The sequence below is a fragment of the Equus przewalskii genome, chromosome 13, assembly GCF_037783145.1.
Source record: "Equus przewalskii isolate Varuska chromosome 13, EquPr2, whole genome shotgun sequence".
NCBI classification, from domain to species: domain Eukaryota; kingdom Metazoa; phylum Chordata; class Mammalia; order Perissodactyla; family Equidae; genus Equus; species Equus przewalskii.
This window is the reverse complement of record NC_091843.1, coordinates 48,340,483-48,353,848: the sequence shown is the minus strand read 5'-3', so window position 1 is coordinate 48,353,848 and position 13,366 is coordinate 48,340,483. Positions and strand designations below refer to the sequence as shown.

At 38.1% G+C, this 13,366-nt stretch overlaps 1 long non-coding RNA gene across 2 annotated transcripts in view; it reads left to right on the top strand.

Annotated features, from left to right (window-relative positions):
• LOC139075106 (uncharacterized) overlaps positions 1–13,366 on the top strand; it is a 34,247-nt gene that overhangs the window by 10,002 nt on the left and 10,879 nt on the right. For both annotated transcript variants that reach the window (XR_011525159.1, XR_011525160.1), the window contains exons 2-3: positions 10,403–10,534; positions 10,630–10,728. This is a non-coding gene — a long non-coding RNA (uncharacterized lncRNA). The remainder of the gene's footprint in view (positions 1–10,402; positions 10,535–10,629; positions 10,729–13,366) is intronic.

Here is a 13,366-nt window from a genome sequence, read left to right as displayed (position 1 = left end):
CTACCATTTGTTTACGCAGGTTTTTGTTTGTTTGTTTTAGGTCAAGTTTTCTTGCTAGGCCATATATGATAAAAATCTGTAATGTTCTGTTTATATTTTCAACATGTACTGGGAGACTCAATTGACACTTTATAACTTTCTTGTATAAACTATATTTCAAACAAGAAGGAAAAGCTCCTATATAGAAATATATTCAATAGAAATTAAATGAAGATTCAATATTTCATTACAGGTATATTATACATTGGAAGAAAGAAAAAAATATTTGGTAATTTAGATTTCTTCAGCGCATATATTATTATGTCTTATTCAAAGAAATAGAGTTGTAGAAATGAAACAGTTCAGACACATTTAAATTCTCTAAAAAAACACAGCAACGCAGTGAAAGACACTATATAATATAAGCAACATGAACAGAATTAGACTAAATGAAGAGAAAAAATGCTTAATCTTTTCACAAAGAAGGCTGTGACATTGAGATTAAATAGAGCATTGAAGAAGATGAAATCATGGTAACAGTTACTATTCTTAACAAATAGGATATAATTTTGTGAAATAATGAGATTATAACACAAGGAGTCACTGATAAAACTGTTATAGCAGAAAATGGATAAATCATTAAATATAATGAGATTTAACTATCACTGTGAGAGAAATGATATGTAATTAGAAAAAGGAATAGAATATAAAAAGAAAGCAATGTTTCTATCCATGGTTCCACATTACTAAAAGTCTAGTGGTAAAAGAAGGAAGTATCTCTGAGTCTATTAATAAATTATGGACGCAATTATCATTAATTATAATAACAATAGTCCTCTCAAATCCAAACTCATGTCCTATCAACCTTTCATTTTATTTAACAAACACCTGTATAGTACTTACAATGTAAAAGGCATTATGCTAAGTATTTTACAAATATTAACTCATTTCCTCTAGTTAAGTTTGAGATATTCATTCACCAAATCTCTGCTGTGTTATACAGATTCACAGAAGATACGAAAAAGATGAAGACATCATCTCTGCTCTTGAGATGCTTCAAGTTTCATAGTTGAGATAAGACACTTGCCGAACTCCAAAAAGGATTTGTTTTATGCTAATACATAGAAAAAGTATTGCTTTGGGGAAGAAGAAAAGCTAACTTTATCTAAGGAATCATTATTAGCTATCGGGAAGAAGTCAGTTAAATTGTTGTGCCATATTAGGATGGAGACGTAGGGAAGGTCATGCCAAGGAGAGGAAACACAATGAGCGTATGTGTAGAGGCAAAAAACAATAGGACAGCAGTGTTAGTCCAGCTTAGCTAGATCATAGGGATGTTGAAGGCAAGGAATGGTGGTCAGGCTGTGGGTTGAAGTCTTATTGTAGATAGGACCACTATGAACCCACACGAAGGTGTTTTGGTGAGGGAACAATGGAAGCTGACATCCAGCTCATGCTCTGCTCATCAAGCTATTTGCCCTGGCTCAATGGTGTGTCAGCCTAAGAAGGGGCAGGCTTTTATAATATATATGTATATATATATAAAGAGAAAGTAGGGCTGGCCCCATGGCCAAGTGGTTAAGTTCATGCACTCTGCTTTGGTGTCCCAGGGTTTCACAGGTTTGGATCCTACATGCGGACACAGCACCGCTCATCAGGCCATGCTGAGGTGGCGTCCCACATAGAACAACCAGAAGGACCTAACAACCAGAAAATACAACTATGTACTAGAGGGCTTTCAGGAGAAAGAAAAAAAAAAGAGAAAAGGTGACAGAAAAAGTACAGGAGGTAGTAAATAAATTATATCATCCGTGCCTGGCTGAGTTCTTGGAAATTGTAATGCTCAAACATGTTAAATTAATCAACTTGCATTGAGCTTCTATATGTGAGAATAGTAGAAAAGATTCTCCAAAAATGTAGGGGACAATAATGGTTATGAGCAGCTCAAGGTATATTGAGATAATATTCAAACCAATGAGTATATTCAGTGGACAAACAATAACAATAAATATGTAATAAGCCAACTCTGAACTTAGAAACCCTCAACTTAGAAAGTACAAATTCTACAAGAATATTCTACAGCCAAATTAAATAAACCAACCAGAGCAGGGAGCGGTCTTTCTCAATGAAAACCTGTTGAAAGATAGGTCTTCATGAATGAAAACATGTCAGTTGAAGCAAAAGTTAATGTCGACAAACAGAACACAGGGTCAAAAATAGGATCCCTTGGGAACACCAACATCTAAGTTTGGAGCAGAAGCTATAACTGCTTGAATGATGAATGAGTGAGCAGAGAGATTAAAAAAACCCAAAAACCAAGTAGGTAAGGGATACCTCTGAGAAAGAACAAATGAACAACACTTCTAAATGCACCAGAGAAATCAGGTGAGTTTAAGCCTCTCTTGGTTTTTATTTTGGGGGAGGACTTAGTGACCTTAGAGAGAGCAATGTAAGTAAAATGGTAGCCAAAATCACTAGGTTCAGGACTGAAATAAAGGGCAGCAAATGAGAGATCAAATGAAGCTTACTCTCTTTAGAAGCTTCTTGTCGAAAGAGAATAGAGAAGGGTAGTTTGAAGAGTCTTGGGGGAGACTTTGCTGTTGTTTGCATCTTTCTACTATGAAACAGCCTTCAACATACATTTTGAGAGAGAGGAGTCACTGGGGAGAGTAGTTGAAGTTTTAGAGGCTAATTGATGAACAAAGATCCTCGCTGGGAAAGGGGTGAAGGGGAAGGAGAGCATTCAGTCATGACCAAGTATTTCTAACACAGGAAACCCAAGCTGGAGGGAGTCAGTGAGACTTAGGGAGCTGCTCTGACAAGGTCACTGCCTCTCATGCAGTAGTAGTGTCAGGACATCAGTGGAACCCAGAACAGTCTTAGCATGCAGTAGAAGTAAAATAGAGACCAAGATCATTAGACTTTTTTATTCGGACACCTAAAGCTCTTAATAATTCAGTATCTCCAGTAACTTTCTGGGAAGCTGATGAACTAAGGGGAAAGAAACTTGACTTGGGATATTAGATTTATCTTGTCAAAGTATAAAGAATTTAATAAGTGTATTGTTCTAAATTAATCTCTCCATTTCTTAACAAGTTTTTTAGATGACAAAAATAAGGAGAAACTTTAGGGCTTTTCTTTACATTCCAACTTTACGTCCCGCTGGCTCATATTTGTCTAAGATAAAAGGCTTCTGTATTGACCCGGATAGCCATATGTAAACCAAAAGTCAATGTTCGTCCTTGACCCACACTTGAGACACATGCCTCAATGCAAAGTGGAGCTGCTCCCATTAAAATCTCACTAGTTTATTTTATATCACTACTTTCTTCATTCACTTGAGTATCATGTAAACACCAACTATATTTCAGACACTGTGCTGGATTTGGTGATGCAAAAAAGAATTTTATTGATTAATTCTTAAAAAGCACTCTTTTTAAATATTTTATTTGCAAATATTTTTTAAAAGTTAGATGGTCACTTATGGATGAAGGTCATCCTACCGTCATTAACCTTTACTTGTAATGCAGAAACAAGAAACCAATTAATGGACTCCTGTCATCCCCTGGCTGAGGTACAGGTCAGTATCAGAAAACAGGACCCAGGATTTCCAGGTCCAGGATCCAAGTTGTCAGAACCTCAGGTAACACCAGGTCACAAACAAAACTTCCGAGATGAGACTGTTTCAAGAAGAAAACAAAACAGGGCCTGGCCCCGTGCCTGAGTGGTTAAGTTCGTGCGCTCCGCTTCGGCGGCCCGGGGTTTCGCCAGTTCGGATCCTGGGCACAGACATGGCACCGCTCATCAGGCCATGCTGAGGCAGCGTCCCACATACCACAACTGGAAGGACTCGCAACTGAAAATATACAACTATGTACCAGGAGGCTTTGGGGAGAAAAAGGAAAAAAAACAAACAAAACAAAAATAATCTGCAACCTCTGCAGCCATCTCAGAACGTTTATTTAAATTTAATAGACTAAATAGTAAGAAAGAACAAAGTTCCTAGGGTGATAATATCATTTTGCTGCCAGTAAAATCAAACTATTTATTAAAGATGATTATACAAATACTCTAAAAATGTTTTCCAAAACATTCAAAGGTATTCAAATGGAAAAAACAATTGGGAGTGGTATATCATGCTCAAGAGGAATCAGAAAAGATTTATGGAAGTCATGAAATATTGTAGCTCTTGCAAAATATTATACAATGGAAAAAAACGTAAGGACTGGATATGCATGTAACATCTGATTACAGTATTAAAATTATTACATGAATTAGCAGTGGGAAAACAGGTTACCTAATATTTTTCAGACCTTTAGATATATGTCTGTTTTTCCATTTGAAAACTGGATTTGGCAGATAATTAGTATCTGATTTTTTAAAAACAACTTTATTGAGATGTAATTTATATACCATAAGATTTACCCAGTTTAGTACAATTCAATGAATTTTAGCATATTTACAGAACCTTGCAAACATTACCACATCTAATTTTAGAATAGTCCCATCACCCTCAAAAGAAACTTTGTGCCTATTTACAGTCACTAATGGGGTATTTACAGTCACCAATGGGGTTTTTAATAATTTCAGAAACGACATTTAATGATTTGATACTCTGCAAAATGGCATTCACATCAAAGTTATAATTGGAAAGTAATAAATTTACTATTTAAACATATGACCATTACCATCTAAAATATTCACCTTTTAAAAACATCTGGATAATCTTTTACAGAACTTGATATGAGAAGTTCAAGATATGATAAAGTGAAATCCTAATGTATAGTTCATAATAATTATGACAGTTATCTTTTTTCACTTTTCATCCACTCAGCTCTGAATTCATCCTTTTTGTTTGTTTTATAAAAGTGGATCTGAGCCTTTAAATACATCTTTTTGCCAGCTGGCACAATGTCAAACTTTGTTAGTAGAGGGCACTAGAGAGACATTGCCGCAAAAAAGGATTTTGTGTCCTGGTTCTAGCATATTCTCCTGGCGCTCCTGCAGCGTGGGTGGCTTCTCCAGCACCAAGCTTCTGCAGCATAACACTCTGCTCCCTCAGTGTATAGTGACCAGTGGTACCCAACGGCCAGCACCTTGCCTTGGCACCCCTTTGGCCAGTATCATAGCTAAATGCCTCTTATGAGACTCCTCCCTGTGTACAGCTTTCTCCAACACCATAAAGGGGAGATTTCCTACCAGTTCTGCTGGCATGGCCCCACAGTGCCTTCTTTGCTATCCAGTGAGTTATGTCCATGTTGTTTCCAAAAAGGTCTGCATCTCAACTCTGGGTGTGTGGAGGAGAGAATTCTTCCTTGGGTGCTTTATCTCAGCACTAGGGTTAGTGGCTATATTATATTGTGTTATTTCTGATACTATGTATCCGTTATTCTTATATTCTTTAAAGTTCTCATAATTTACTACTAGCCAGTCCCTCGTTACTACAATCCCCTGTTACGCTTAATAATTATTTATATTAAACTCTCCCTGTTCAAATTACTATTTGGTTTCTCTCCCTAATTAGATGTAGAATGATATAAAAATATAGTGTGAGCCAGAAATATCTGCTTTTTAAAAAAATCTTTATAACCATTTCCTTATCAGAAGACAGTATATTTTGACATCCACTTACAGTAGACCAATAAGCACATCTAATATCCAGAAAGCTATAGCTCAATGTAGGAAGAGAATCTACACTCATTTTGAACTGAAGTGACTTGAGAATCTCGATAATTTCAGCCACTGTTCTAATCATCTATAGCTATGTAGCAAGCAACCCCCAAACTTAGTAGCTTAAAATAACCAGTTTTATGTATTTCATGATTTCAAGGGTCGGTGAATCCTTTGGTGAATCCTTCTGTTCCATGTGGTGTCAATAGAGGTCACTTGGTGGTACTCAGCTGGAACTCGGGCTGGTCAAGAAGGTCGAAGACAGCATCTCTTATGTTTCTGACACCTTGGGGAGAGGCCTGGAAGGCTGGGCTCAGCTGGGACCGTCAGCCGAAATGCCTACACATAACTGTTCCGGCCTGGTAGCCTCAGGATAGTCAGATTCCTTATGGGGCATCTCAGGGCTCTAAGAGTGAGTGTTCTAGCAAACGAGGTAACAGCTGCATGGCCTTTGATGATCCAACCTTGGAAAGCACTTCTCAGATAACCATCCTGGTTTATCCAGTTCTGAGGAATTTTCTGGGGGACTTGCAGTGCTAAAACCAGGACTGTCCTGGGGAACCCAGAACGCTTGGTCGTCCTAGTGCCATCCTGCATCAGTCCAAGCAGTCACAGCCCCACCTAGGTTCGAGGGGAGGGAACATAGATCCCATACCTATAGAGGTCTATGGGAGATGTCAAAGAATCTGAAATTACGTTTTTAAAAACACCCAGCCAGTTAATCTCTCCGAGACTCAATTTCCTTATTTCTAGGAAATAAGAGACTTGTAGAAAGGTGGCTTCTAAACTTTGATCCAGCTCCAAATATTGATTCTGTCAATGGGAGACTGAAAAGACATCAAGAACCATTGTTGAGCTGCAAAAAACTCACTGTGCGTTCAGGTTGACAATAGATTATTGTCCTCAAAGAGAACTCCACGTCACTTTTTTCCTGATTTATTTATTAAATTTCACAAGGCGTGTAGTTGTGGGTCTTTTTTTTTTTTTTTTTTCCTGCATCTTGCTCAGCAAACCGGAAACTCTTTTAATTAGCAGACTTACTTAAGTTCTGGGAATTTTTCATGAATATATTTTTTCTTCCATTATCACTTATTCTACCTTTCCGGAAGTCTTATTGAATAAATGTTAAAACTTCTGGGTCTATTTTCTGCTTCTTAACTATTTTCTCATACTTTCCATGTTTTTGTCTGTCTTAGTTTGCTAGGGCTGCCATAACAAAACAACACAGACTGGGGGGCTTCAACAAGAGAAATGTATTTTCTCATAATTCTGGAGACTGGATGTCCAAGATCAAGGCTTTTCTCCTTGGCTTGCAGGTGGCTGCCTTCTTGCTGTGTCCTCATGTGGCCTTTCCTCTGTGGGCGTAGATCCGTGGTACATCTTGTTGTGTGCCCAAATTTCCTCTTGTTGTAAGGACATTAGTTAGATTTCATTGGGGCCCACCCATATGACCTCATTTAACCTAAATTACCTCTATAAAGGCCCTATATCCAAATATAGTCACACTCTGAGGTACTGGGAGTTAGGGCGTCAACATATGAAGTATTAAGGGAACGCAGTTCAGCCCGTGACATTGTCCTTTTGCCCTACCTTCTGGTAGAAACACTGGGCTCAATTTTCCTGCTCAGTAACTGGATCATAGCATATCCACTCTGCTATTTCTCCTATTGAAGATTTTTATTTCAATAATCATAATTTTTATTTCCCAAAACTCTAATGTTTCTTTTTCATATCAGCCTTTTCTTTCATGTATACAATATTCTCTTGAATCTTCCACAATAATAATTTTTTCTAGTTTAAATATATGATTCTATTATCTGAGACTGTTCCCTCAGGGCTTAGTTCCTCTACTTCCTGAATTTTGAGCCTCTTTTTAAGATGTTACTTTTCTTCAAATGTTTGATGATATCTCGCCATCTGAGAAGGAGCAGTGTGCTCCCAGCTTATCTCCTGGGTTGAGAGCTCTTCTTGGCATTTGTAAGTTATCTGGGGTACCTCTTCCAGTGCACATCTGTAAGAACCCCCACTTCAGAGACCCCTATTCAAGATTTTGTCCTGATAGCAAATTTTATTTTTACATACAAATTTTATTTTTCCTTTTACGGAAAGGAGGCCAGTTGAATCCAGCATAGATTTTCCCCCCTCAGTAGGTCTTGTCTTACATAGGGTTCATCTCCAACTCGAACTCACATGCTAGGGGCCTTGGCTTTTACTGTTTCTTATTTTGTTTCCAAAGCAGTTAGGATAATAATCGGAAAGCAGAAAGCCTTTGTTTCCAGCTGTTCGGCTGATGTGGCGAAGGAGCGAGGAGTTGGACTCTCCTAGCGCAGCTTTGTCAAATGCGGCTCCTCAAGCGCCCTGAGGGTTATTACACTGGGACCCCATTGAACTTTGCACATGTTTGCTCATTGTTGGGATTACTAACGTCACCTTTGTAGTAGCTTTCTTCTATCCGTGTTTTTCTCTACTGGTTTTTATCTTCCAGGAATTTCTCAAAATATGCAGACGTCTCATAGTAACCTGTGCTGTTTTGCAGCACTCCTAAAGGTTATTTTCTGTCATTTCAATGGAGTTTTGGGTGTCAGGGGAGTTACATAGGTATGCTTAGGTCACTGTCTTGATATAATCCCTATTGAGTTTTAAATTGAAGAAATAAAAATAATCATGCTCAACTCAAAAAGTTACAAAAAAGATAAGATATAATTGTACATAAAGCAAAAACCATAAGCTTCCTGTTATTCTCCTCCTAACCACACCCCCTTCTCCAGTAGAAGCTTCTCCCAATAGTTTACTATGGACCCTTCCACACTGTTTTTCCAAGCATTTACAAGAATATGCAAGATATGTAGAAGTTTTTTCTTGCTAAAACTGGAATCGCACTATTACAACTTTTCTGCAATTACTTTTTCACTTAAGAATGGTCAACATCTTCCCAGGTCAGTACATATAGATGATCTCATTCCTTTTATGGCTGCATAATATCTTTAGGGTGGAAATGCTATGTAGTCAGGCAGACATGATGACATTTCGTTCAATGACAAACTACGTATATGACAGTGATCTCTATAAGATTGGTACCATATAGCCTAGGTGTGCAGCAGGCTATACCACCTAGGTTCGTGTAAGTACACTCTATGATGTTCGCACAATGACAGAATTGCCTAACAACTCATTTCTCAGGCCATATCCCTGTCATTAAGCAACTCATCACTGTAATTTATGATGTCAATTCTCCAGTTGATGGATGCTATGGACTGAATATTTGTGCCTGCCCCAAAATTATATGTTGAAGTCCAAATGCCTAATGTGATGGTATTTGGAGGTGGGATCTTGGGAGGTGCTTAGGTCATGAGAGTGGAGCCTTCATGAGTGGGATTAGCGTCCTTATAGAAAAGAACCCGGAGAGTTAGCTTGCCCTTCTGCCCTGTGAGTTTACAGTGAGAAGCCAGTGATCAGTGAGAAAGTGCTGCAATGAGAAAGCAGGTTCTCACCAGACAACAACTCTGCCAGTGCCTTGTTGTTGAACTTCCAGCCTCCAGAACTGTGAGAAATAAATCTCTCTTGCTTATAAGCCACCCAGTCTATGGTATTTTGTTATGGCAGTCTGAACAGACTAACAATGCATATTTAGGTTGTTTTCAAAAAGCTTACGGTTTGATTCAACACCTCAAAGAGTTATCAAGGTATTCTATGAATCGGGAGTATGCAACAACGTTTTATATCATCATAGAAAATATTTTTAAACCACTATTACATATGGAAAATGGAGACTATTCCAGGAAAAGTCATTTAGTTGTCTCTTATGCTTGAGATTAAAATTATTAGACAGAAAGAACTAAGTAACACTGGCCATGGCTGAGCATGAATGGAACCATCTTGTCAACTATTTGTTCTATGTGGGTCATCTGAGGTTCTGTCAAGTCTGAACACGTTGCCTTAAACTGTTGAAAATCCAAAAATAGCTGTGTTACTGCTTTCCTTACTGTTCCTTATTCATCTCAGATCAGTTCACTTCTGTGAGATGTTTTGTCCTAATATTTATTTAAGAGCTCTCTGTGTGCCAGGCATGGTACTTTAGCCAGAGTATTTCATGTAACCCATAACCAATCGAGAAAAGTACTATCCCCGTTTTTAAATTAGACAGATTTTGTTCAAATCCCAGTTTTATTCTTTGTTAGCTGTGTAACCTTGTGCAAGTAGTAGAACTTCTGTGAGCCTTGGTTCCTTGTAAATGAAATAAGGACCATACTCTAGTATTCAATCATTTAACAAGCATTTACTGAGCTCTTACCATACCAGGCATTCTGTCAGGCACTGAGTGGCAAGGTTGTTTCGAGGATTAAATGAAATCATGTGTGTGACATAAATCCTGGCACAAAATCGGCATTCAAATAATAACTACTATTATTGTAGCTAGAAAGACACCAGGGCTGTCTTTGACAACAAGGGTTGAATTTGAACCTAGGTCTGTATGAGTCCAAAGTCCCCTTCCCCCTTTTTTCAAGACTTCATGCAATCCAAATCATACAATTCTTACAAGTTTAAGAAGTAAACCTAAAACCATCATGGTTTCTAGCCCAAATAGTTTTTTACTTCTCTGATTTCATTATTTCTTTGCACTATGTACTACATGATGTAGTTTTCCATAAGTTGTGGTATATTTTTCTCTAGAGTCTTTTTAAATGTACCTTGGGCTCTCAAGACTTCGAGTGGACAGATGGTACTTTCTCCTTCTTTTACTTTTGTTTTACAGGGCTTCGGCTGTGACTAGACATGGAGTAGACTGAGCAATATACAAATACAATCTGATTTCACAAAATTTGCAAATGAAATGAAAGGACAACAACTATGATACATGATACATGAACTCACTATTGTGAAAGAGGTGAGTGATGGAAGATTGAAGAAGAGGCAAAATTTTAAAACATCAAGGCTTTTTGAAGTTGAAAGAGATTAATACCAATGCCCTTGATGTTACAGTAATAAAATTGGGAACGCGAGTGGAAGTCAGCAAGGGTAAACATCTGACCCAACAGTTCATTCAGGGTTGTAAACAGAAAGGACTTCACAGCTCAGACGGTAAGCATTTTCATCGCTTCCCATAAGCAGCAATGCTACGCATTCTTCACTAAAATCCTGCAGTTTGCTTGTTATTTTTAACTGATTATTAGATGATTTCCACATGAGGATCCATAACCAAGAAGGCAATAGGGCAATAAAGCCAAGCATAGCCAGAATTTCTATTAGCTCCAGCAATACATTGCATCTAAAACTGAAAACTGGAAATGCCTTTGTCAGCTCTTCGTACATATGTTTGTGTGTGCACTTTTCCATTTTTATATAATAACTCCTTGACTAATTCTGCCGAAACAAAGCAATGTGGTTAGTGGGTAGGGGGGATCTCTCAGAGCAGGAGAGGATTTGGTTGTTTGCACTTAGTGGAATGAGCAAGTTGGCTGCAAATGGGGGCAGGCACCACGGAAAGAACCCTAGATGCGGAGTTAGAATCCTGAGTTCTTGTCCTAAATGTCACTAATCAACTGTGGTGCCTGGGGCAAGCCACTTAAGTTTTCTGCTGTGCCCTAGTTTTTCTTGTTATAAATTGGGACAATAAGGCTTGCTCTACTTACCTCATTAGTTTGTTATGAGGGTCACAGGAGTTAATCTGCATGAAGGTACTTTTAAAACATAAAGCTATCTGTAAATGCAATGCATTTTCATTTTGTATATTGAATTTTGAAACTATAAAATAAACCTGTAGTTGAATGACACTCCATCTTGGCTGTTGTGGCTCATACAAACAGGTATAATAAATTTGCTAATATTATACACTGAAATTGTATTTCCAGTAAGAATTGATAGAGGAGTCAGAACAGTTCTATACATATGAGCCCAAGAGTATGTTAGAAACTGATATATTAGCAACTGATAGCTATAGGAGATGTCGAGATAAAGACATAATAGTCAATGTGCAATCTAGATCAGTGAGTTTAACATTTGATAAAATAATAGTGAGGTTGAATGTTTTGCTATAGTACAAATTCTTTGAAAATTTAATCTGAACAGGTATGAAAGTAAAGAAAAGTATTACATAATTAGAATCAAATATTTTTAGATGGAAAAAACGTTAGAGAATATTCTAATCCAACTCCCTTGGTTTTGCAGCTGAAAACGTAGAAACTCGGTTTGCATGCGTTTTATCCAAAACCATACATGTGAGATAGTGGCAAGGTTATTCTAATATTCTGGTTACTCAGAGCTATCTCTGAAACCATTTTGCAAATCCAAAGTGAGAGACCGGCTCAAGGTGGTGGCTACATTAAGAATCTGGGATTCCAGGGTTAATCCTGCTGTGGCTGGGCTACGAGACTAGAGGAAGCTCACGAACAGCCAGGAGTCAAGGCAGATTTGTTGAATGATCCGTTCCAATAAAAGAGCTGAAGTGGGTCAAACAAATTCTAAAGGAAAGAACAGGCTGTCTGAAGGGAGACCTTGAGCGGGAGACAATGTAGATACAAGAAGTAGAGTCTAGCAGTTGACTCACTAACCAGAAAGGGCTTGGGAATAATTGCAATAAGAGAATAATGGTGGTACTACTACTACTTATAGCTAAATTTTATTGAGTGCTATGTGCCAGGCATGGTGCTAAGTGTTTTACATAATTATCTTTTTAAAACCTCAAACACAGACACACACACAAAATTGAGTTAGGAACCATTATCTCATTTTGGGGAGGAAGAAATGGAGGCATAGTGGGAGAGTTAGAGCTTAACCTGCGTAATATAGTGCAAAGTCCACATGCTCAACAGCTGTGGTCCATGACCTCCAAAGAAGGGAGGAACAGGAGCCAACTTGGTGGCATACTGATTAAGTTTGCATGCTCTGCTTCAGCGGCCCGGGGTTTGTGGGTGTGGATCCCAGGCACAGACCTACACACTGCTCATCAAGCCATGCTCTGGCGGCATCCTACATACAAAATAGAGGAAGATTGGCACAGATGTCAGCTCAGGGCCAATCTTCCTCACCAAAAAAAAAAAAAAAAGTAGAAGGGAGGAACAGTAAGAGAACATGTGCAGGATTTAGCAATTCCAGTCCTTGGTTCATAGACTAGTTGGTAGGGGTGCAGTCTATGACTTACACAAACTATGAATTTGAATATAATAAACTACCTACAACCTATGTCTAAACTTTGTTTCAAAATCATAACTTCACATTAGCATCTTACACTAATTCTGCCGTTCATATACCTGTGATTTTTCATTTTAGTGTAGATATGATAAAGTGGACATAGAGAGTCATTGGATATCAGCTTGCAATTAATTCTAGTGGATTAATGTTTATACCAAACAACAATCAAAATAAAGTAATAAAATCTTTTTTCTTTTTTGCTGAGGAAGATTTGCCCTGTGCTAAAATCTGTGCCAGTCTTCCTCTATTTTGTATGTGGGTCACCACTACAGCATGGCTGCTGCCAAGTGGTGTAGGTCTACACTTGGGAACCAAACCTGGGTCACTGAAGCAGAGTGTGCTGAACTTAATCACTAAGCCAGAGGGCCAGCCCCCCAGATCTTTTTTTTTTTTTTTTTTTTTTGCTGAGAAAGATTCATTCTGAGCTAACATCCATTGCCAATCTTCCTCTTTTTGCTTTAGGAAGATTTGCCTTGAGCTAACAGCTGTGCCAATCTTGCTCTATTTTGTCTGTGGGTCGCCGCCACAG